The sequence below is a fragment of the Suricata suricatta genome, chromosome 6 (genome assembly GCF_006229205.1).
Source record: "Suricata suricatta isolate VVHF042 chromosome 6, meerkat_22Aug2017_6uvM2_HiC, whole genome shotgun sequence".
NCBI lineage: Eukaryota > Metazoa > Chordata > Mammalia > Carnivora > Herpestidae > Suricata > Suricata suricatta.
Window position 1 is genome coordinate 9,158,031 of NC_043705.1, and position 23,959 is coordinate 9,181,989.

The 23,959-nt window shown below is 45.9% G+C and overlaps 1 protein-coding gene and 1 long non-coding RNA gene across 3 annotated transcripts in view; one reads left to right on the forward strand and one right to left on the reverse strand.

Moving 5' to 3' along the window:
• SEMA6A (semaphorin 6A) overlaps positions 1–23,959 on the forward strand; it is a 163,913-nt gene that overhangs the window by 137,110 nt on the left and 2,844 nt on the right. The window lies entirely within an intron of this gene.
• Positions 4,260–23,959, reverse strand: LOC115293866. 2 transcript variants are annotated; one of them, XR_003909636.1, is made up of 4 exons: positions 23,857–23,959; positions 19,962–20,021; positions 6,778–6,908; positions 4,260–4,493 (listed from the first exon to the last, which is right to left on the reverse strand). It is a non-coding gene; the product is annotated as an uncharacterized LOC115293866 (long non-coding RNA). The 2 variants fall into 2 exon arrangements; XR_003909635.1 differs by lacking the exon at positions 19,962–20,021.

The following is a 23,959-nucleotide window of genomic DNA, read 5'->3' on the forward strand; positions in this document are numbered from 1 at the left end:
CCACCATGTCCTTCTTCTACAACTTGGCATTCAGACACAAAATCCCAGTCCTCGAAATCTTCAAATTAAATAAATGACTTTGAGTCCCCATCCTGCTGCTGATGAAAATGTCTCTTTTTTTCCTCTCCCCTAAATACTCCTTATCTGCCAACAAAAGCAGCCAGCCAGACCTGGTTAAACAAAAGCCCTACTTGGCCAGATAGAGTTCGGCTCTTTGTAATACGTATAGCCTCCGTCTATGCCACAGGACGCCCACATGGAGGCCTGGGGGGGGCTCTGAACACCTCGGTGCCGCCCTCCTCCCCCATCCCCCCACGGCTGGTCTGGGGAGAACAGGATGGGCCATCACTGAGTTGGGCCTCCTCTGCCATCTGGAAGAGTCCTGTCTGCTTAGCCTGAACTGGTGCCTCTAGGCAGGACTCTCTGGCTTCCAAAACGGACCCCAGAGTGCACTGCAAAGAACAAAACTATCAGGTCCCTCACCCCCTTTGTCCATGAGGCTTGGGCTCCTGGGCGCCCGTACAGGACGCCTGGAGGCCTTGCACTGCCCATCTGCTTGCTCTTTGAGCGGATACACTCACAGCCCTCCTCCCTGCCTACACGGTTGCCGTGCCCAGGCCCAGAGCCATGCCAATCTCAGAATCTCAGCTGCAGTTGGCCTGGTTGGAGGTACTGCTTAGCCCCAAGCCGATCCCCATCTCCCGGCCAGAGACTTTGAGACTTTTAAGAGAAAAACTACTTTGTGACACAGGCACCTGGGTGGGTCAGTTGGTTAAGTGTCTGACTTGATTTCAGCTCATGATCTCATGGTTTGTGAGTTCAAGCCCCATGTCTGGCTCTGCCCTGACCATGTAGAGCCTACTTGGGACTCACACTGTACCTCTCTCTCTGCCATCCTCCTGCTTGTGTTCACTCTCTCTTCCTCAAAATAAATAAACTTTTAAAAAGAGAGGGAAAAAAACCTACTTTGTAACAAAAATAAAGAGGGGCGCCTGGGTGGCTCAGTCAGTTAAGCGTCCGACTTTGGCTCAGGTCATTGTCTCACAGTTGGCGAGTTCGAGCCCTGTGTTGGGCTCTGTCCTGACAACTCAGAGCCTGGAGCCTGCTTTTGATTCTGTGTCTCCCTCTTTCCCTGGCTCACACTCTGTCTCTGTCTCAAGAATAAACATTAAAAAAAAATTTTTTTAAAGAGTAAAGCACCATACCAAAAATGCAAGTGCTAACCATTATCTCATGGTGCTGAAAGCCCCTCATTCTGGAGATGAAGATATCATTTTGGGACACTGCTCAAAAACACAGTGCTCGTTTGCAGCAGATTTGGTGGCAAGAAGCCGGCAACCCAGTTCCTAATTCATTGCCTGATACCACAATCTACCACATACAGACTTAACTTCGGAAACAAAGTAGCCCCAGAACAAGGCAGCTGAACAAAAGATAGAAATTGGTTTTACTCTTAAGTAACAGCCCCATAGCACACGATCCGTCACTGGTGGGGCAGCTCTGTAATCCCCCATGTGTGGCTTTCATCTTATGATCCAAGACATTTCCCACTGTGCCAATTTCTCCATCAACAGGAAAGGCAAAGGAGAGGGTGGGCGGACCATACCCCACCATTTTTAAGGGCTGTTCCAGTAGTGGCACGAAATACCTTAGTTGACATCCGATGGACAGAAGTATCATCACAGCTATGGCTACATCAGGCAGCAAGGGAGGCTGGGAAGTGTAGATGTTAGTGCCTTAGGATCTGCTAACATTTGGGACCACGTAGTACTTTAAAAATAGGAAGGAGGGATGACTGGGTGGCTCTGTCAATTGAGTGTCTGACTCTTGATTTTAGCTCAAATCAGATCTCACATTTGGTGAGATGGAGCCCCGCATCAGGCTCTGTGCTGATGGCTCAGACCCTGGAGCTTGCTTCAGATTCTGTGTCTCCTCTCTCTGCCCCTCCCCTGCTTGCACTCTGTTTCTCTCTCTCTCAAAAATAAATAAACATTTAAAAAAATTTTTTAAAAAGATTCTCTTTCTCTCTCCCTCTGCTCCTCTCTCTGACTTGCGTGCTCTCTCTAAAATAAATTAAAAAAAATAAAAATAAAACATAGGAGAGGAAATCAGTAATCTGCCACCTTCCATACACAGAACCCACAAATCTTATTGCATAGTGCATACATGTAATAATATGGGCATATGGGCATAGATGCATAGACACACTTTACAAAAATAAATTTCAGTCGGCCACTGCACATGCCCGTCAACACCTGCCTTAGGTGCCCTGCCTCCAGAAAGCTCCCCCTGAGCTCCCTGACAGCGCCCTCCCCCTCTCCTCCTGGTCAAGGCATTGAGATCTTGGACGTGCACCACCATGCATTGGAAAGACTTGTTTCTCCATTCACCTGTTAGCATATCAAGGGCAGGAATTGTATTTTACTTATTTATTTATTTTTACATTTATAAGTCCATAGTCCACACGGAGCTGGATAAGTCGTAGGTGCACAACCAATCATTTGCTAAACTACGTTAGCATCAGACATAAGCCGGTAAGGGTTGAGTCTCCACAAACATCCATACAGAAACGAGCCTGGTGCCAAGGAATTGCCGTGGCCATGGATCCTACGCCCCCACCAGATGCCAAGCACTGGGTTATGTGTTTCCCCAGCATCAGCCCCCTCAGTCCTTATGAGAATCCTCCCCTTTGTTCTTTCCTTCGGAAAGGTAAGGCAACTGAGGCAGAGAGAAGTTAAAGAACTTTCCCACATTCACTGGGCTAGTAATTGGCAGACCTAGGGTGTACATTTGGGTAGAACCCATAGCCAGTGCTTTTAATCATCCTGTGTCTTATTAAGGGAGGTGAGCTAGAGGATCCTTTCTTTTTTTCAACATGACTAAGAATGCCCATTAGAAACCAAGAGATAGCCAACACTGTAGGTGATTAATGATATCAGGGATGGGGATCAGACTAATCCCTTCAGGATACTTCCAATAACCCAGACAACAAGATGCAGCCCACCCCACAGAAACTCCGTCTGTGCATGTCCACATCAGTCCACGTCAGTACTGTGGAGATGCCCATCCTGGTTTCCGAGGGCTTTGCACAGAGGACATAAAGCTAGGAGCTGAAGTCTCAAGTGTTAAAAGCAATCAAGCTTTCCAATTCCCTAAATCCTTGACCCTTAGGAGATTCCCCCACTCCACAGTACATTCAAGAACCTCCACTATTTGCAAAACCATCATAACAATTGACTTCGTAATGATAGTAATGTCTGCATGTAATGCAGTATATGTAATGTGATATAGATCATGACTGCAGAGCGGGCCTTAGGGGATTCTGGGCTGGTGGTGACACTGGGGACCCACAAGCACATGTGTGCTGAATATCAGAGAGAGAGGTTTATTTCTTCCTTCGTCAATGCTCTGCTGTGTTAAGTGCTGATAAGAACCTCCTAAAACTATTTTAGGAGATATTTTAGTGCAACTCTGGTGTGTTGGAGGGGCAGGAAGACTCATGATTTGGAGGGAAAAAGACAACAAGATTTTATTTCACAGACGCTTCAGAAATAATGGCATAATCTTATCCGTTTTCAGCAAATACAATCAAGCATTCAAGCCCCCCCCATAAAGGTGTAGCGTCTTGATTGGTGCAGCAAACTGCAGATTAAGCTTTTTTTTTTTTAAATGCTGTTGAAATTGCCTGTGAAGCAACCTTTTATGAGATATGATGGTTCAAACAATTTTGCAAAGAGCAGAAGACAAAGAATACGTTTTTACACTGAACTGGTTTCCTAGGAAACCCTGAAAAAATGTAATATGATATCTCTTAGAGGTAGTTCAAGGACCAGGACTCCTCTTTACTTATTTAATTTTTTTTGAACAGTATTTAATATCTGCCTCTCCCCCTCTCTGCAGTGGGAGCTAGAAGGAGAGTACAATCTCTTTCCTACCCAGCAGCCGGAGTGTCCTCTCATTAATTGAGTGCCCGATCTGCACAAAGGAAAAATATTTGAGCCAAGTTGAGCCTTCATTACTCTCTGCAGCAATTTAGAGTAAGAAATTAAAGGGATAGAGTTTGAACTTCCTGCTCTATCATTAAAAAGAAAAATCCCCAAATCCCAGCTAAGACATTAAAGAAAAAAAAAGCCAACCCACTCTTTTTCAAACCACGTCTAAATTAATCTGTTTCAAGGTCTTCAAATACCATTTATTTTAGGTTTATTTTTATTCTGGCTCTTCATCCATCTCTGTGATGTGCTGGCATATGCAGGCTGCCGGAGGATGCCTGAATTAGCAGGCTTACACATTTCCCAAGTTCAGGGGCAAGATCACCAGGGGCCTAGAGGTGGCAGGGAAGCTCTGGAAGAAGAGATGGGGAAATCTGCGGGTCAGGAATCCCTCAGCAGCATGAGGCTGTTTGCAAGGACACCTCCACTGGTCCTAATTTCCATCATTCATCCCGGCCATCAAGTGGAAATCAAAACAGGCAAAGTGAAGGAACATCTGGGCTGTGTGGGAAGGAGTTAAATTTGATTTTAAAATAAATAAGGCATCAAAGCTTCAAGTTTCACTTCTTCAACAATTTGAGACGAAAATCATTTCGCTGGCTTAAAGAAGTTGGGGATGTGTCTGTGGGCGCAAGGGTGGGAGGGGGCTGCGAGCTCCTGCGAAGGTCCTCACTCGGGAGTGGTCTCTCTCCACCTCTGCGCAAGGACCTGGGGAGAGCCTGGAGAAGGCAACACAGCCAGCGAGACAGGTGGTGCTGGACTCTGTCTCGGCTCCAGCCGACCACATACACCTGCCTTTCCTCACCATCATGGGGCTGCATGAGCATGACGTTCTGGGAGCAGACCTCTTCAAGCTGGAAATAATACCATTGTTTCTCATTCGGGATCTTTGAGGAGAGTTGGTCTCTGAACCTTCACGGTCACCAAAACGCATTTAATGACTGCCTTTTGGGATACAGCTGTTGCCCAGGAAAAGAGGGAACCCCAGAACTTAAGGACTTTTCACTAAGAGTTTTAAAAACCATGAGGGACACTTGGGTGGCTCAGTCAGTTAAGCCTCTGGCTATTGATACCAGCTCAGGTCATGATCTCATGGTTCGTGGGTTTGAGCCCCATGGTGGGCTCCACACTGTCAGTGTGGAGCCTGCTTGGGATTCTCTCCCTCCCCGTCTCTCTGCCCCTCCCCCACTCTCTCTTGCTCAAAAATAAATAAATAAACTTAAAAAAAATTCTAGGCAAGATATTTCTTTAAAAAAAAAAACAACACGAGATGCCAAATCAATATAAGAAGATTGGCATGCACAATAGCCTTCCTTAGGGTTTCATGGAATCCAGCTCATGCTAAAGGACATGGCAGGCCCTGGAGGGACCCTACAAAGCCAACCTACTCATTTGTATGTTTTTTTTAATGCATGTTGTGTTGGATTTAAATGAATACAGGAAATCTCATATGAAGGTGGGAAATACAACTTTAAAGGCAGCCTACAGGATAGGTGGGGAAAGAAGAAAGCAACCCTTTCCATTTGCCTCAGTATAATAAGGAAACATGTGAATATGAGCCAAACGTACACGTAAAAGCCTCAGGAACCAGTGGACATTTGACACCATGTTTCCCTGCCTTTTTTTTTTTTTTATAACAGCACCCTACTTCCCTTTTGGAGAGTTGGTGTCCCCTTCATTATGATCTTGATGGGGGTCATAAATGAAGGTTGCTTACTCTCTCCTAAACAAGGAGTGGACAGGTGACCCAACATAGGTCAAAAACTCCCCCAGAATCTTAAAAAGAAAGATGTCCTCCATAGTTAGTACGCACGCCTACACAGTTGGACAGTTACCAGATGTACTCTTGAAAGCCCAGGCTCAGGCTTCAGAGCCAAAAGCTCCACTAAATGTGGAGACAGTAAAACATCCATATCCCCTAAAGGCTGGGATAAGTGTAGACTGAGGGGCAAAGCACATATTTGCACATGAGGAAGTGAGACAGGAAGTAGATGCCATTGTAGGAGCCAGTGTACTGAGTCCACAATAAATGCAACTATAGGCTGCATCATTCGGCTAAATCACTCTTGGCAATCTCCTAGAAGGCATGGTGACTAATGGCAGTTTCCGCCCAGCATTGGTGAATCAGGAGGCATGGAAACTTCTGGACATAGAGTACAACTTGAGAACCAAACTAACATGATGTATGATCAGGATTCAATTAAGCAAAATCAGAGTTCATTATCAGGATATGGGGTTATCTCAAATACTGGATGTAAGGTTCCTTGGGTCTCATGAGGGCCTTGAACCCAAAACTTAGAAAGTCAAGAAGCAGGGTGCTCTCTGTCTCTCTCTGGGGCCCCTTGGCTCCAGTGCTCTGTCTTGGCTTAGTTCCAGAGACTACTGCTCTCTGACCATCTACACAAGAGCCCAAAGCAGCCACTCCAAAAAGACAGCCTGACCTTCCAAAGCACATAAATTCCCTATTTAAATGCTTGGCCAGAGGAGTGCCCAAGTGGCTCGATGGGTTAAGGGTCCGACTTTGGCTCAGGTCATGATCTCACCATTGGTGAGTTCCAGACCCATGTCAGGCTCTGTGCTCTGTGTCTAGATTCTGTGTCTCCCTCTCTCTCTCAGCCCCTCTCTTGCTTGCACTCTGTGTCTCTCTCTCAAAAATAAACAAACATTAAAATTTTTTAAAAAATAATAAATAAATAAATAAATAAATCCTTGGCAGAGACTGACCAGCCTCTCTGATGCTCAGCCTTGGGACTTGGGCCTGGAGCTCAGGAGTTGGAGTCTATACCTGGGGTGGCCGATGTCCGGGGAGGTTGGAAAGCCATCCTGACTGGCCGGATCATAGTATACCTGTGCTCCGATGAGACTCCATGCAGATCAGGCATCGCCCTGTCCTCTGGAGGGTTTCTCAAATGCCATCTAAGGATAGAAGAATGGAGCATAGTCTGATTTGGTGGTTTAAGAATTACTACTTTTCAGCTGGGGATTTGGGGAAAACCCCAAATCTTTCTTTCTTAATCTTTCTGAGCCCCCAAATTCCTCATTTAAAAAAAAGACACGTTTTGGGGCACCCTGGGTGGCCCAGTCAGTTACCCGTCCAACTCTTGATTCGAGCTCAGCTTATGATCTCACAGTTCATGGGTTTGAGGCCCATGTTGGGCTCTGTGCTGACAGTGCGGAGCCTGCTTGGGATGCTCACTCTCCATCCTCCCCTGCTCATTTGCTCTCAAAATAAACAAACAAACATAAAAAAAAAGGTAAGTGTTTTTTGAGATCATTAAATTAGATCTTTGAAGAAAAGTGCTGTACACAGTGGCTCTCAAGAAACAGCAGCCATTTCCCAAGGGCCATGGGGGAGCAAAGGACAGGGACCCTTTCCTGTGGTGTTCACATGGCCCTGAGGATTCACACACAGGCACACAGTGCTGGATTTTTCTCAGCTTTTCTGGAGGTCCATTCTGGCTCTAAGTAAAAATTCACTGAGCTCACTCTGACATCACTGGTCCATGCGTGAGCACATTAGGCTGAGTGACAACTCTGAGCAGTCTTGGGGCCCTGAACGTGTTGAAACAAACATGATGCTCCACGTGGCTGATGGGCCTCAACTGGTGCTCCATGTATTTTTACTCTTTAATGTTAAAATTAAAATATATCTTCCCCAGAATATCAGAAAACCAGATGTCAGGTGAGAAGGAAAAAAATCTCGATCCGCGCATTATAATCAGACATGGTGAGGAGTGGGGTGCTTGAAGGCAGTGGGTAGAAACAGAGTTGTAATAATACAGACTTTCCTCACTCTGGGTGTTGTAGTGTTAGGCTTATAGGAAGTGTGGCGTTATTTTCACAGTCACACACATGCACACACACAACATATTTTCCCAAAATATCTATCAGGAAATCTGAACTTAATTTAGCCAGCACACAACAGTTTGCCTGTTGCTATTTGAGGGACAGGATAAGTGAGCAAATCAAGAAATTAATGTGAAAAGATGGGGCAAGGCTATGACTGGACATGCGTGGCCCATTGAGAAGCCAAAGAAGGGACACCCTCCACAGACTGAGAAACTGGAGGGTCTCTGAGGAGACCTTGAAGGACGTGGCCCCGAAGCTGTGTCTTGAAAGATGAGCAGGAATTAGCTGTAAAAGTGGGGTTGCTGCCTGTGTTTGGGCGTGGGGTAGCATCAAGGGATGGTTCCATGAGAAAAAAAAACCCAGAATATATAAATAAAGACCCAATAGAAAATGGCTCCTGTGAGAATGTGCAGGTGCCCAAAGTCTTCAAATCTTAGACACATTTCTTGAAACAGTAAGGTCTCTGGAGGAAGCACATGTTACATGATCAATATCTGCACATAATATTGTTTTTCCCTGGGCCGCCTGATCCTCTTGTATATACATACACACGCACACGCACACAGACACGGACACGCACACACACACACTGCAACCACTGTTCACGATTAGACATGTGCCTCCCACCCCAACTTTTTCTTTTGCAGGATTATTTTTCAAATATGGAATCTCTCTCATTTCGATTCACCATATATTGCTAATCACATCATTTGCACTAACCAGATATCCATTGAGGAGTGGTATTGGTCTTCATAATGTTATAAATATCCCAAATACTTAGCATGATGTATTTAGTTGTCCCCAAGGTAACGAGGCTATAATTCATAAATCTGAACCTATATCTTTAGCAACTAACAGTTTTATGCTCAGTGAACTAAGTCAGTCAGAGAGAGACAGACATTATATGATTTCACTCATATATGGATTTTGAGAAACTCAACAGATGATCATAGGGAAAGGGTAGGAAAAAGGAAGTAAAAACAGAGAGGGAGGCAAACTATAAGAGACTCTTAAATACAGAGAACAAAATGTCCATCAACTGACCAATGGATCCAAAAGATGTGGTTTATATATACCATGGAATACTACATGGCAATGAGAAAGAATGAAATCTGGCCGTTTGTAGCAACATGGATGGAAGGCAAGGGTATGATGCTAAGTGAAATAAGCCAGACAGAAAAAGACAGATACCATATGTTTTGACTCATATGTGGAACAGGAAAAACTTAACAGAGGACCATAAGGGAAGGGAAGGGGTAAAAATAGTTAAGGAGAGGGAGAGAGACAAACCACAAGAGACTCTTAAATACTGAGAACAAACTGAGGGTTGATGGGGGTGGGGGAGAGGGGAAAAGGGGTGATGGGCCTGGAGGAGGGCACTTGTTGGGATGAGCACTGGGTGTTATATGGAAACAACTTGACAATAAACTATATTAATAAATAAAAAAGAGAACAAATTGAGGGTTGATGGGTGGGGGGGATGGGCATTGAGGGGGACACTTGTTGGGATGAGCACAGGGTGTTATATATCAGTGATGGATCACTTGAGTCTACCCCTAAAGCCAAGATTATACTGTATGTTAGCTAATTTGAAATTAAATAAAATTTAAAAAAATTTTTTTAAACCCTGACATTATTTTTATTCATTCCATTCTAAGAAATTGGATCATTATTACAAAAAGGTACATGAATTTCAATGCCCGTGTTTCTGAAAATCACTCAAAAATGCTCCTTTGATTCATAGTGATACCAACGTCTTTTTTTAATATAAACTTTTCATGTTTATTTTAGAGAGACAGCATGAGAGCGAGTGGGGGAGGGGCAGAGAGAGTGAGACACAGAATCCTAAGCAGGTTCCAGGCTCTGAGCTGTCAGCACAGAGCCCCGACGCAGGGCTCACACTCATGAACCATGAGATCATGCATGACCTGAGCCAAAGTTGGATACTTAACCAACTGAGCCACCCAGGCGCCCCCATAGTGACAGCAAAGTCTTAGTCAGCTCAGACCACTCTAACAAAATACCGTAAACTGGTTGGTTTAAAACAACTGTTCTATAGGCCGGAAGTCTAAGCTCAGGGTGATACTTTTCATGGTAATTTCACACGGCAGAAAGCAGAGAAAAGACCAGCTCTCTTGTGGCTCTCATAGGGGCATTAACAGCACTGATGAAGGCTCCACCCCCGACACCATTTCACAGAGTGGTAAGGTTGAAACACAAGAATTTGGGGAGGAACACATTTCGTCCATGACAACCACTAACAAATGTGATTACCCTTCTCCCCATATGCTAACCACTCTTGGAAGCACTCCATCTTTTTTTTTAAGTTTATTTATTTATTTTGAGAAAGAGAGAGAATGTGAGCGAGCAAGCAGGGGAGGGACAGAGAGGGGGAAGTTAGAGAATCCCAAGTAGGTTCTGTGCTGTCAGCTCCGAGTTCAACTCCCATGAACTGTGAGGTCATTCCTGAGCCAAAATCAAGAGTGGGTACGCTTAGCTGACTTAACCCAGGCACCCTGATGGCCTGCACCTTTCCAAGTTTCATCAATCTTGTAGGTAAAAAGTCTTACTGTTTTTGGTGTCCATATTCATGAATATGAGTAAAGTTAAGCAACTCCATTTGCTTAGAAAAAAAAGAGAATGTTTTCTCTTTTTTCCATGGATTTTCTCCATTTTCTTAATTTAATTGTATACGGGCATTAGGCGAGGCTTGAAGCTTCTTATCTTCCAGACAGGTACAACTTGTTGTAACCCTATGTATTAAGTAACGCAGCCCTCTCCACTGTGTTGTATCATCAGTGTGATGACTTTGAACTCTAGAACTCAATTTCCACAAATTCCCTTTCCCATACGGTTCTGGGTTCGGAACGACTATGAGAAAAAGTTACAAGGTGGAGGTCCCAGGGCAGCTATTATGCTTTGAAGGTCATTGTAGAGGGCAAGGTGCTTCGCATGTCATTGGCTGGGGGCCTCAACACTTGATTCCTGCTCCTCACTGAGTTCTGGGCCAGAGGCATACATAGGTCGTTAGCAAAGAGCACCAGCTGCTCCGGCAGCTACATCAAGGTGGGAAGATGCACGCCCAGGTTTCAGTTGTTTCTCATGGATTCCAGTTTATCCTCACTGGTTTACCCAGGTTTGTCCTTTTTCTGACCAGCTCCACATCCGCTTTTCTTCCTGGCTGCCTTCTGGTGACTCAGGCGCTAAGAACAGAGGCCGTAGCCTTACCTAGGCTTCTCAGTGACCTTCCAGTTTTGCTTGAGGTCTTAGTCATCAATCCTTTACAACTATCTCACATCCTTGATGGTGGCTCTGCTCCTGTGGGATGACGCTGAGTGACATCATCACCTTTATCAAACACTCTTTCTGAATTCACTTGGATCCCTCTCCTCATTCTCTTCCACTGATTAGTGTTGGTATTCGTGTCAGTACTATGCTTTTTTTTAGTTATGACAGTTTTAAAGAAGGAAATGAAAACCCATTGCACGGCTCTGTTTTTTAACATTAACTTGGCATTTTTCACATATTTATTCATGTACATATGAGGTAGCCCTGATGAATCTGTAGTCATCCCCTACCTGGAACATCTTGTTTATGCCATCATACAGAGAATGGGTTTGTATTTTTATTGTTTTGAGAGGGGGTGAGGGGCAGAGAGAGAGAGAGAATCTTAAGCAGGCTCCATGCTTAGCACGAGCCCAATTCAGGGCTCAATATCACAGATAGTGACATTATTTCTTGAGGGAGAGAGAAAGAGAGGGGAGGGGGGCAGAGAGAGAGAGAGAGGGAATCCCAAGAAGGCTCTGCACCATCAGTGTGGAGCCCAACACGGGGCTCAAACTCATGAACTGTGAGATCATGAGCTGAGCCAAAGTCAGGAGTCCTGAGAATGAGTTTTTAAACTGGAGTTCCTGACCCCCTTGAAGCTGTTTATAAATCTGTGTGTGTGTGTCTGTGTGTCCAGAGATGCTATAAAAAGTGATCATTCTGAGCCCTAACAGTTTCAAATCACCCCACCTTTTCAAAGTCTCCTACAAAGCACCTGATAGGCAAGTCAAGGTGGACAGTTCATAGGAAAGATGAATTCATGGCATGCATAGAACACCTTCTCGGAAACTTGTGAGATGCTCTGAAGCGTAATGTAGCAAAGGACTCTCTCCCCAGGTCGAGCTGGCCTTGATATGAACAGTGACGGAGACCTCTTTTCCCGTGTGACCAAGGGTGACCAAGAATCCAGAGTGTACGCCTCAGGGGGCCAGGAGCACCCACCCACAAACAGGGTGCCAAACCTCCTGCTCTAGCAGGCAAGGCGATCATGAAGCATCATATCATATGTTTCTCTCTTATTTATTATTTATACTCCACCTGCTTCCAAAGGGATGTGACTTTTCAAAGAAAAGCTCAGCTATGAAAGAATTCTACAATCTCTAAATCAAATGTCAGAGGGCAAGAACCAAGAAGGACGAGAGGCACTAGGGGGAGGTGATGGAACAATCATAGAGTAATTATACCAGAAAGCAGGGCTTACCGCTCCACATCCTGTCCTCCAAGAGCGACAAAAGAAAGAATACACAATGGCATATAGTTCCCGTTAGCTAGTAAAAGGAAACAGATCACTGGGAGATGCACTGGTGACCACCCTGGAATTACGGCCTCTTTGGCCAGAAGCGAGCTAGGCAAGGGGAGGACCATGGGTGAGTCCCTTCCCAAACATCGGGCTCCCGCAGGGATGTATGTCCATTTAAAAAGCACTAATTTTCTATTCTCTAAGGGTAAGTTTCCCTTGTAGAACTGTTCATTTTATTCATCAAATAAGCACTGGGCACCTGATCCGGCCAGACTCTGTACTGAAGATTTAAAATTAAGAGTCAGGTGGCACCTGGTTGGCTCAGTTGTTTCATCGTCTGACTGTTGATTTGAACTCAAGTCATGATCTCATGGTTCGTGGGATCAAGCCCTGCCTCCGGTTCTATACTGGCAGGGCGGAGCCTGCCTGGGATTTTCTCTCTCCCCTTGCTCCTCCCTCTTGCTCTCTCTTTCTCTCTTAAAATACATAAATAAACTTAAAAAAATTTTAAATTAAAAATGATGGGGCAGTTGGGTGTCTCAGTTGGTTATGTGTCCACTTCAGCTCAGGACATGATCTCACAGTTTATGGGATCAAGCCCTGCATCAGGTTCTGTGCTGACAGCTCGGAGCCTGGAGTCTGCTTCAGATTCTGTATCACCCCTTTTCTCTGCTCCTCCCATGTTCATGCTCTGTCTCTGTTTCTCAATAATAAATAAACTTAAAAAATAAAATTAAAATATGAGAACTTGGCCCCTTCCTTCGGGGAGCTCACACTCAAGGAAGGTAGACACAAGCAAACAGTTGGAAGGAGCCATGGTGGGTGTCCCAGTGAAGGGACATCAAGCGTGGAAGCACAGAAGGAAGCCACAAACTTCACTTGGGAGGGATGCCAGTGCCTGGGAGCCCAGGATGGGACAGAGGCAAGCTCCCAGCTGAGGGCCCCGAATGGGAGAAGAAAGTGCAGAACCGGGTGGCCAGTGTGGGCAGGAGGCTGCAAGGTGGTGTGCGTGCAGTGTGGAGTGCATGGTCACGGAGGAACAAGTGGGAGCTTGACAACGTGGCTGTAGTTAAATCGTGAGGGGCCCTGTTGGTAGGGCTCAAGAAGCTGGGCTTTGGTGTGAGAACCATCCAAGATGTCCAAGCAGGGAGGGATGAGCTCACATTGGGGGTGTGGGGTGTGTGCTGAAGATCCTTAAATCCGTATTCGGAAAACTTACAGAGAGTCCAAAGTTGGTCAACTAAGGGGCGCCTGGGAGGCTCAGGTGGTTGAATGCCTGACTCTTGATTTCAGCTCTGATCATGATTTCACGGTTCCTAAGTTCAAACCCTGTGACGGGTTCTGTGCTGACAGCATGGAATCTGCGTAGGATTTTCTTCTCTCTCTGTCCTGTCTCCCCGCCCCCCCCCCTAGCCTGACACACATACACATGCATATACTCCTTCTCTCAAAATAAATAAACTTTTAACAATCATTAAATAAAAACAAGACTTTGAATTTGGTCAACAAATCCTCACCTGAAACAACAAAGCACTGAAACAAGGGCATTTCACAAGTTCAATATTCTTTTGCAAAGAGAACTGTGCGTCCTTCCCCAACACAAAACAGATAACAAGGGACTCTGACTCAGCAATCCTCTTAGGCACCACCAAGAAGAGAAGTAAAGTCCGCAGTGGGGGGCTGCTTCCAAGAATAAATCTAGGAATTTGGGGGAAAAAAGATGCATTTGGAAGCGATCTAAAAATATATTCCTTGGTGAAGGACACATAGGTACTTTCTGCTTCTCTGTAGTTAAAACAACAACAACAACAAAAATATGCCTTGTTCCCATTAGTGCTGGTTTCTAATGAGATAAAAAGCTAAGGGCAGCGTAGCTGAATGAGCCCAAAATGGACAGGGACTAAGAACAGCGGTTGCAGGCAGAGCCCAATAGTTTGTGGGAATTTTGGACAGGAAATATACCTGTTCTTCTTTTTTTTTTTTCTTTTTCAAGACAGAAGGGTTTAGAGAAAATCTGAAGCAGGCTCCATGCTCAGTGAGGAGTCCCACAGAGGACTCAATCCCATGCCCCTGGGATCATGACCTGAGCAGAAACCAAGAGTTGGATGCTAAACCGACTGAGGCATCCAGGAACCCTGGAAGTGCACCTGTTCTAAGTGTGGGTGAGAAGGAAGGCGTAAGAGGCTAGGAAGAAGCAAGGAGCCACAGAACACGGCTCCTCCTGCTCTCTGTGGGGAGAAACAGAGGACTGCTCACCTCTGCTCTGCCCCTGACAATCACCAGACACCCTCTTCCTCCCTGACAGGTCTCAGCAGCCTCCCGTTCAGAGCCCCGGGTCCTTTACTCGCTTTGCCAACCTAGGATGTGCTCATTCCGTGTGTTCTGAGCCTGAAGCATCCGGTGAGAAATAGAACATGTTTCCATAGTTTGGACATACAGGCAATTTATGATACCAGAGAGCAGCAGTGGTCGGCAAAGCCCCAGCACACTCTCATTCTGTGGCTATCAAGACCCCGGCGTGTCGGTCCTGAGCGTTAATTGTGACGTGATACAGGAAATCCTAACAGGACTGAGCAATGTCATACGTTTGTTTGCCTTTTCAAAATTTAGAACTGACTTATGTTCTCTCTGCTCTTTTATTTAATTCATGTTCTCTCAGCTCTGAGGACCCATCTTTGATGGTCTCCCATGACTTTTATGACTGCCCCACAACTATGTCTTTGGCCACTTTGTCAAGGACCATTCAACACTTCAGATCTCCCAGAATCCCTTGCAGAGATACATGCTCCTCAGAGCTTCTGACCCAGCTGATAGAGACAAAATCACTCTCTCCTTGGGGCTTGCCTCGTTTACTCTCTGACCGCATCTGGACTGAGATGCCAAGATCAAGTTTTGAAAATGGCTACAAAGAAAGGAATAGTGCTTAGAGAAGAAACTCCAGTCTGAAAGTCATTGTGCTCCCTAGACAAGCTGGTGGATGTGACACATTTTCTGGTCCATTCTCTACCTGCCCTCCCATCTCATTTGGCACAAATGTTTCATGTTCTCTATGCCTCTCTAGGGCTCAGTTCTTCTTTCTCCTGGATCCTACACCCAGGTTTGCCTGTTACCACTTTCCATATTCCAGACCTTTCCTGAAGCCTCACCTTCCATCACACAGGCTGGTGCTCCACTGTCTCATGCCCTGAACTTCATTATTGAATCTAGTGGTGAAGTGGCCCAGCTATGAAAGCCCCTTCTGATGGCAGATTTTTGGGGGGCGGGGGGCATAAAAATTAGAGACATTTATTAATAACTGGCCCATAGTGGTCCTGACAATTATGGAACCAACAGTCAACACTGAATGGTGTTTACATTCAATATGGCTCAACTGAATGCTTTATTTTAGGCAATGATAATCCTTCCTAAGTTTTCCTCAAGTTCTATATAGGATTGTGTATTTGAGTAAAAGAGAAGTAATAAACATACAGGGTATGTTAAATAGTACATTTTAAAAAAGTTTTTAACGTTTATTTATTCTTGAGAAACAGAGAGAGACAGAGCACAAGTGGGGGAGGGGTAGAGACAGAGGGAGACACAGGATCTGAAGCAGGCTCCAGGTTCTGAGCTGTCAGCTCAGAGCCCAACCCGACGCTCAAACCCACAAACCCTGAGATCATGACTTGAGCTGAAGTTGGACATTCAACTGACTAAGTACCCCTAAATAGTACATTTTAAATCTATGATGAATCGGAGATAGACCTGTGCTAATTTGCATTTTTTCTAGTTTTATTCTTTATTAAACAAGTTGACCTAGACCTTTCTTTTCTCTCTTCAATCTTTAAATTAATTCAAATTATTTTATGGTAACACAAGTTACAAACAAATGCCAGACTAAACTAAAGATCCCTCTAAGTCCCAACGCTAATAATAAATAGCTTTTTCCCAAGCACAGATACATACACTCTTATGACTTTGGTCTGTTACATAGTTTTACAATAATTGTATGCATAAAGAGGTACCCTTAGAAAATGTGCAATGCTAGGTGCCTGGGTGACTCGTTGGTTAAGCCTCCGACTTCAGCTCAGGTCAGATCTCACGTTCGTGGGTTTGAGCCCCGCTTCAGGCTCTGTGCTGACTGCTAGCTCAGAGCCTGGAGCCTGCTTCCGGTTCTGTGTGTTCTGTGTCTCCTTCTCTCTCCCCCTCTCATGCTCTGTCTCTCTCTGTATCAAAAATAAATAAAACATTAAAAAAAATTTTTTTAAATGTTCAATGCTGCATTCTTTTTTTTTTTTTAAATCTAAATCCAAGTTACTTAACATATAGTGTAATAATGGATTCAGGAGTAGAATTTAGTGATACAACACTTAGATAAAACACCCAGTGCTCATCTGTCAAGTGCCCTCCTTAATGCCCATCCCCCATGTAGCCCATTCCCCCCACCCAACACCCCTTCATCAACCCTCAGTTTATTCTCTGTATTTAAGAGTCTCTTACTTATGGTTTGCCCCCCTGTCTGTTTTTATCTTCTTTTTCCTTCCTTTCCTCTGTGTTCATCTGTTTTGTTTCTTAAATTCCACATAAGAATGTAATCCCATGATGGACAAAGAAGCCGATTCTGCTGCTGGAGCAAATATCCAGTGTGCGCCTCCTGCACCCTTTCCTATTCGCTCCTGGTCACGGAGCCCCAACTCCCTTCACAGAACCTCATTTCATGCCTCCCTGACAGGACTGCTGCTCAGGATGACTGACCTGATCTGTCATAAACAAGGGGCGGTAACAGGACCTTAAATGGGCCAAGCGGGCTTTCCTGGAGCAAACAACAGTAGGAAACAATTGACCCCAAATTAATAATAAATGAATGCAAAAAGCCATGCATTAATTCCTGCGATCTAGACCTTCACGCTTGGTCTGGTTCCTCTCTTGTCCTTTCTAAGGCCTACAAAACTACCCAGTAAAGCACCTACTCTATCCCCCACCACCTCCTTTTTATTCTCCCTGAGGTTGCAGGGCAAAAAGCCCAAATGACCATTTCTTACCTCAAAAAAAATCATACACTGGGGACACCTGGGTGGCTCAGTTGGATAAGCGTCTGACTCTTGGTTTCAGTCAGGCCATGATCTCACAGTTCGTGGGTTCGAGCACTGCATCAGGCTCCACGCTGAACAGTGGATTCGAGCCTGCTTAGGATCATCTCTCTCCCTCTCTCTGCCCCTCCCCCACTCTTGCTCTCTCTCTTTCTCCCTTTATCTCAAAATAAATAAATAAACTCTTTTGAAAAAAATGGTGAGCTGTAGACAGCTCGAGAAAAGGAAGCCTTGGAAGACATTGTTTTAGACCAAGCGGTGTTTGGGGAGGGTTGGGTGTGCTCCCTGAGAAAACAGGAAGTGGTGGGAGAGGCTTCCAGCACATCACAGAGTCCCCCTGTTATTCTACCAGTAGGCTTCCCCTGAGGGGAGGATCAAAGGGCTGAGGGGAACACTTGACACCTGCCTGCTGAGATCTTCAGCAAGAGTACCCCATTCACTCTGTGGTCAGGAGGGGTGAATCCGCCATGCCCCGGCCGGCGCCCTGGGAGGGTAACGCCACAGCACGTAGCCTGCGGCCATGTTGGCGGGGCGCCTGGCTGTGCACAGTGGAGGGCCACTGAGGGCCTTCTCCGCAGGAAGCGCAGGGAAGAGCTTTCTCCTCATCTCTTCTGAGGAGGCTCTGGTTCCCAGCTTCTCTCACCCTTCTAGACAAAAGGAGGATGAAGCTGAACCACTGTGGCCAGAGGCTGAAGTTCCCTGAAGCTAGGGGCACCTGGCTGATTGAGCGTCCAACTTCCAGCGCAAGTCTGAATGTCATGGTTGGTGAGGGCGGGCTCCGCATTGGGCTTGGCGCTGTGATCACAGAGCCTGCTTGGGATCTTCTGTCCCCACTCTCTCTGCCCGTCCCCCACTTGGGCCACCTCTCTCAAAAATAAATAAATCTTAAAAAAAAAAAAAAGTCCCCTGAAGCTAGAAAGCTCAAGCTTCAGGACCTGGTAGGATACCAGCCCCTTCTATTCTCATAGTCAACAATGATTTGCTTTTCTACCTAAGTCTATAATGTTCTTTTACATTTTTTTCATAAAACAGTGCCTCCAAAACACATAACCATTAGGCCTCACAAAACTCTATCCTGAGTGTCTTACAAACAGGAAAGAGAAAATGAGAAAGCGCTGAATTCTCAGCACAAAATTAAAAGCCAAAAATGATTTTTGCTTTTGAAATGGAAGAGAATTGTAACCAGGGTGTCGGGGCACTCCTGCTTTCTGTCCACCGGGGAAGCCCTCCATTACCTAATGGGGAGGGGGGATGCGTCCCTAAGGAGCAGAGAAATATGCCTCAGGGTCCTCGGACTCCGGGATTGTCTGTGGTCTGCAACCGCCTCCTTCTAGCACTCAGCAACACAAGGGCCGCTTGCTGCCAGGTGACCAGGAAACAGGTGCTTCCTTGTTGGAAGGACCACCCCACCCATCCTCCTCAGAGCCCCTCTGAACTCCGCAGGGCACTTTACCGAAGGTTCAGGAAGGTGTCCTAGGGCAGGCGGGTAGATGAGCCAGAAGAAATGGCTTGATTTAACTAACATTGTTAATTGTCGTCTGCAAGATTAGGTGGTGAAAAACAATACCCCAGAGTTCAGGCCTGTAGGGATGTCCCACACGGGCCTGTTTTGTTCTTGCCCAGGGCAGCGGCCAGTTTACACTGTGCTCCTTGGGGAATCCGAAAAACTAAGCTCTCCCCTCTCTCGAGATGGTGCTGGAGGCACTTACTACCTGGGCTGGGAGGTGCAGTGTGGCTGGAATTCTTCTTGAATGTTGAGACCCAATGTCCTGGAGCCCCACATATCACCCTCCCCTCTAGACCCGATGTGGGAACAGTGGCAAGAAGGAAATGGCAGGTAAAATTAAACTTCTTTATAACCTGCAGCTCATTGACAAACACTTGAGGCAAATACAGAGGAGAACATTTCTCCAGGAAGCCCCTACTGTCCTAACGTTAATACCTCACTAGAGGCAAAACAACCTCAGCTCGACAGTAGCAAGACTCAGGTATCTTAGGAGTCCTCTTTAGCATATCAAAGTCCCCCTGGAGGCCTCCCTTTTGACCTGACCTCCCCCAGCTCCGTAGTAAATAACCAATCAGTCTCCACAACCCCAGGGCAGCTCTTTCTGCCCAGGAGTCCTGTCCCTGTGCTTTAATAAAATCACATTTTGCACCAAAGACGTCTTCAAGAATTCTTTCTGGGCCATCAGTTCCAAACCCCCACCGTTCCAAAATCCCATGAAAATCACGCCACCAGCTCACTGGTGCTCAGAGTGGAAAGGACCCTACCTGGTATGGGGCCACTGTGAACACAGTCTCTTGGAGCCCTGTGACGCGGAGCCTCTCTGGTCCACCCTGTTCCATGCACTAAAGAGCTTCACTTGGCTTCCCCACCATTGATGGCTCAAGCTACCTTATGCTCACCTGAGAGCGAACAACCTCACCCAAGAATTCTCGCATCCTTCTGAAATCAACACGATCCTGTTTCAGACAAAGTGTGCTTACCTTTTTCTATTAGCAATCCTTTGACCCTGCTCAGAGCAACGATGATTCTGGCGTTCTTACCTGGCAGGAAGTAGCACCACAAATAAAGATTGAGTGAAGTTTCGGCATGTGACACCTCAAAATGTCTTTACGATTTAACAGGACAAAAAAGCTCTAGTCTCATCTATGTGCCAAGGATTCACATCATCCTGCCCCGAAACAGTTACTTTCTGTGCTATTTAATATATGCCCCATTTACTATGGAGTGTGGAAATGGTAAGGTAGTTGTCCATTAGCTATTGCTACGGTAACGCAGAGTCAATTCAAATGCACCAGGCATCAGCATTAATTTCTCCTTGGTGCGTCTGCAGATCGGCCAGCGTTGAGCTGACCTAGGCAGGGCTCAGCTGGACGGGACTCCAAGCTCCTTCATCACCGGACTCTTATCTTCCTGGTCCAGGAGCTGTGGGAGGCATGTTGTCCTCATGGTAAAAAACGGGAGTATAAGCTCACCCATAAAAACACATTTCAAGCCTCCATTCATGTTGTATCTGCTAATATCCCAGTGGCTGAAGCAACTCACCTGGCCAAGCCCAAATCAAGTAACCACGCCCACAATCAGTGGGATGGAAAAAAATACATTCTTGTTTCTTGTGGAAGGAACACCAAAGTTCTGTGGCAATGGTACACAGAAAAGTGTAAAGAATTGAAAGGAATAAGCCATCGACCATAGGGAAGCAGGAGAAAGGGAAAGGTGGCAAAAGAAATAAGATTTTTAGGGACTGGCTTTGAGCCAGGTACTTGACTGTGTGCTTCAGGGTCAAAATTCTATTTAACAGGGGCACCTGGGTGGCTCAGTCAGTTAAGTGTCCAACTTCGGCTCAGGTCATGATCTCACAGTTCATGAGTTGGAGCTGTGCTGACAGCTCAGAGCCGGGAGTCTTCTTTGGATTCTGTGTGTGTCTCTCTCTTTCTGCCCCTCCTCTGCTTGTGCTCTGTCTCTCCAAAATGAATAAATGTTAAAAAAAATTTTTTAATGGTCACAAGAACCCTTTATTAAAAATGGGGGGTGTGTGCCTGGGTGGCTCAGTCAGTTGAACATGTGGCTTTTGATTTCAGCTGAGGTCACGATCCCAGAGTCATGGGATAGAGCCCCGCGTCCAGCTCCATGCTGAGCATGCAGCCTGCTTGGGATTCTGTGTCTCCCTCTCCACCACCCCTCCCCGCTCTCTCTTAAAAAAAAAAAACTGACTGTAGATAACTAGGTGGGAAAGCTGGTGAGCAACCAAACAGAATTTACACCTGGGTCCAACAGACTCCAGACTCTGCCAAGAGGCAGAGATAGCAGCCTCCTTAGCTGTTTCTTGCTCTTTCAGAACTAGAGATGGATATTGAGCCAGAAAGAGGTAAATAAACCGTGATCTTTTCAAACACAGGCTTCTCCCAAAGGGCTTGAAGCAGGGACATTATGCCAGAGGCAATAATTGGAGTCCAGTGACCCGAGTCCTCCATCATTGGACTATAGCCTGGCTGCTTGCTTATTCCCAGGCTCTTTCAAGCTCCTCTGATGCAGACAATCTTGCCTTCAAATCTGTTTTACAATGGGATCAAGAACCATTTTCAAGTGCTCTAGAATGAGTTCAGATGTGCACCCTTTTTTCATTGCTGTCTTGCATCTGGCTCACTGCATGTTTGTGCAGAAGGTCAAGTAGGAGAGAGAGCAGTGAATCATATCAGTGCCCCAGGTGTAGGTGTCAAGTGCTTAGCATCAGGTTTTAGGTCGACGCGGATGCTCTTAGGAAGAAAGCAATGGGACACGGAATGTGTGTGGCTCCTGTATTCACTTAGTGCTGAATACAAATTCATTGACAAGAATTTTCCACCTGTACCGAGCCGCCGTGCTGCATTTCAAGCCATGAGTTCATGGGCCTCGCGATTCTTCTCTACCACCAATATGCTTCCACTCAGAGAACACCCCTCCCTCTGAGGTTTATCCCAACTTGTCCACTCTCCCTCCCCTCCCCATGATGCCCCAACGACTCCCCGTACTCACTGACAACTCGGGCTCCTGCATGACGACATTTCCCTGTTCCACGAGGGCCCACGGACACCACCGTGAAGGATCATGTGGTACCGGAACCTTTTACAAATGGGACTTCTGTCAACTCTGACTGCCTTACGTAACCCTCCTCATCCACATCCACCTCCAGTGGGCACACCTTCCACGCTAGGGCTTCCCCCTCACCGTTTTCAAACTGCAGATCAGAGCCGTTGGTGAGTCACAGAGTTAGTTCAGTGGACTTGCAGCATTTTTGCAAAAGAAAATACCTTACAGCATTGCCCATAACAAGCGTTTTTTTTCCCCATGAAACTTTTGTTTGAGTTATATGTATTGATAGGTATATGGGGCTATGATATCAGATTTTTCCCCAGAAGGTTATGGTCAATAAAAGTTTGAAAAATACTTTCTCCTCAGCACTTTTTTTTTTTGCAGAATATTCCATTTTTTAAAGGTGATTTATTTTTTTTGAGAGACAGAGAGAGAGAGAGAGAGCATGCCAATGAGCAGGGGAGAGGCAGAGAGAGAGAATCCCACACTGACAGTGTGGAGCTTGATGCGGGGCTCAAACTCACAAACTGCAAGATTATGACCTGAGCTGACACCAAGAATTGGACCCTTAACTGAGCCATTCAAGCACCCCAGAACATTCCATTTTTAAAATATCATTCTCTCATAGCTGCCTCTAATGAATGACATCTGCTCACTCTCTACTTTTCAGATGCCCATTATTGCAACTCTTCCAGTTACATGTGGCCCTTTAGCACGGCAGGTGGAAAACTAAGAACCCGGATATTGTTGCATCATAGATCTCTTATTCCATCCCAGTCCCCTCTGACACACACAGACACACAATTCCATACTGTACACACACAAGTTGTCTAGTGGGCATGCATGCTCCCACTAGAGTGGATATTGAGACAGAAGGTGAGTTTCCTGCACAAGCTGACTTGGGGACAGAACAGACACATCACGTGCAGTCAAACGAGATGCCCAGATACCGCTACACGCGGTAGTGTGTGCCTATCCTGGGCAAGGAGGTACGGACTCGAGACATTAACACAAGAGGCAGGGAGATTTGGGCTTTCTTCAAGATGACAGAGTCATGACCCAGAAAGAAAAGGCCAGTATTACAAACTTGAGCACTAATGTAAACCCTGAGTCAATGTAAATGGTAAATTCGAGTGTTCTCTTGGGTGGTAGAATATAACAGGATTTCTCAACCTGGAAACTACTGATGTTTGGGGCTGGAAAATTCTTTATTGGGGAGGGCGGGGGGCTGTTGTGTGCATTGTAAGATATTTAGTAGCATGCCTGGCCTCTGCCCACTAGATGCCAGTGGCATCCCCTCCCCACTTGTGACAACCTCCAGTTATTACCAGTTGTGCCCTGGGGGAAAATCATCCCAGTTGAGAACCACTAGGATATAGCAATGAGAGCAAAACCCATGTCATGAAGTGTCCCATGGTTGATGAATTCCTCTGTGGCCATGATTTCCTTTGGCCTGCACAACAGCCCTACAAGGTAAGACTAGCCCTGTTAGAACTTTCTATGGTCCCACTGACCCATCGCCCAGGTCTTGGGAGCACAGCCTCAGCCATTCTCCCCTGAAGTAGACGATCAGTGGCTTCAGACTGTGGATCAATCACAAATGAGCCACCTTTTACCCATGCTCAGTCTTTTGGCAATGCAAGGGCAGGAATCAAAATACCAGAAGACAAGACACTGAAAGTACTTTTGGAGGCCACATGTGGACGTTCCAACCCCGCCATGAACTACAAGAACACAGATTATTAACATCATTCACCTTCCTTATTTATGGGACACTGACACCTGGAGAAAAAGAAATAACCTCACCTGCATCAAACATGGGTCAGTGGTGCCCCCTCCTCTCGCCCGTAGATCTCCTGACCCCAAGACAGTTTTCAAGGAATGTAAACTCAGCCTATTCTAGTCCCAG